The sequence below is a fragment of the Callospermophilus lateralis genome, chromosome 1 (genome assembly GCF_048772815.1).
Source record: "Callospermophilus lateralis isolate mCalLat2 chromosome 1, mCalLat2.hap1, whole genome shotgun sequence".
Classification (NCBI taxonomy): Eukaryota; Metazoa; Chordata; class Mammalia; order Rodentia; family Sciuridae; genus Callospermophilus; species Callospermophilus lateralis.
In genome coordinates this window covers 45254486-45256238 of record NC_135305.1, presented here as the reverse complement: position 1 = coordinate 45256238, position 1753 = coordinate 45254486, and positions in this window count along the sequence as shown.

Below are 1753 nucleotides of genomic sequence, written 5' to 3'. Positions count from 1 at the left end.
CATAATGACACTTATCAAATAATTTTTAAAATTCAGCCATTCAGATTTTGAGCTATTTGTGAAAAATAGCTCATTTGCAACTGCCATGTAATATTAATATAGAGGTGAATTTTGAATTTTTTTGATATTCTTCAAGCCTAAGTCTTTCATAAAATATACAATAACTGAATATTTTATCATGTAATAATTATTGTTTTAGCATTTAATAAAGGTAACATGTATTAAGTGAAATGCATATTTACCTAAACATAGATATTTTAATCAATTTTTAATATATTAATTTGTTTTTATAAGAAATTTGTAAATCTTACTGCAAACTTTGCATTCAGAGAAAAGCATAATTTCCAGAGAATATTTTAAGAGGTTAACATTTCAGTTATTTATATCTGCAACATTTACTGAAAATTCTCATACATCTGTTTTCTTTTTTTTTTCTATATGATTTAGTATCATAAAAAAAATGGTATTGTACACCTGTAGGTCTCATGGTCATAGTGGCTGAAAGTTTAACCTCCATCACTTCCCAGGAGGTAGAAAGAGAAAGTGTGTGTGTGTGTGTGTGTGTGTGTGTGTGTGTGTGTGTGTTCATGTTCCCCTGTGAACTAGCTTAAGAGGTGGAGATACAGAATTGTGTGGAGATGATTATTATAATGATAACTATCCAGAATTAGTATTAAATATCCGGCTTGTGGGAATATTGTTTCAGTTTCATGCATATGATCCCCCCAAACATGAGGGACTAGAGAGTGATTATCAGCTGTAGTTGGAAAAGATAGAGCATATTTGGCTATTTCTCAGGCTGAACAAAATAAGTTATGCCTTGTTTCCCTTAAAATATTTCTTTACAATTATTTTATCCAGAACTCTAAGGTATAAAAGCACCTTGTGTAACGTGTAAACATATATAAATTTGCTTTGTGAGGCTTGGAAACTCAAGCCTATCATCTTGCCATCACCACTAAACTAAATTCAGTGGGTCTTGCAGAAGTTCTCTAACTCATTGTCTTCTGGGCTGCAAAAGTTGAATGCCTGGACAGAAACACAAGAGCACATCTGATAAAATGTTCCTAACGTGATTACTATACGACAGAAAAAATGTGTTTCACTAAAGGAACTGCACTAAACCTACAGACTCTTGTAAAATGTCCTGAGTTTAAACATTTATAGGTTTTCTTGAGAATGTTTTTATCAGCATCATGTGTGCTCATATTTTTTCCACCAGCTAACTTAACAAGATTTAGAAAGCTCAAACCTACTAAAATTAGAGGGATTTTTGCAGTTGTCTTTATATAGTAAACATGATTTCTACAGATGAATTAAATCAGTATTTGGAAAACTATTAACATCATAACTAGTATAACAAAAAATTATGATTTTAGCATGTGTAACCCAAATTCAAAGACTTCTTTAAATATTGCTTATGTCTATGAAATCACAGGTTGGTTTTATATTTTAAAATTAATGTGTATGTCTTAACATTAAACCATTCATATTTAGTAAAATGCTTGAATTTTAAAGCTTGAAGTTCAATTATATATACATATACAAATAAATATATTTTGATTAAATTTCTGAATAACCAGAATTCAGTGAGAAAGACAATAAGACTAATTTTAGTGAGACTTGCATTTTTCTCTGATTTATCTCAATCTCTCTCTGGAGAGTAACTAGGTTCCAGTGCTGTCCAGAAGGGACTCCATCAGAGGTGATCATGGATATTCACAGTATGTCCTTCAAAGGATACCTTTTCATG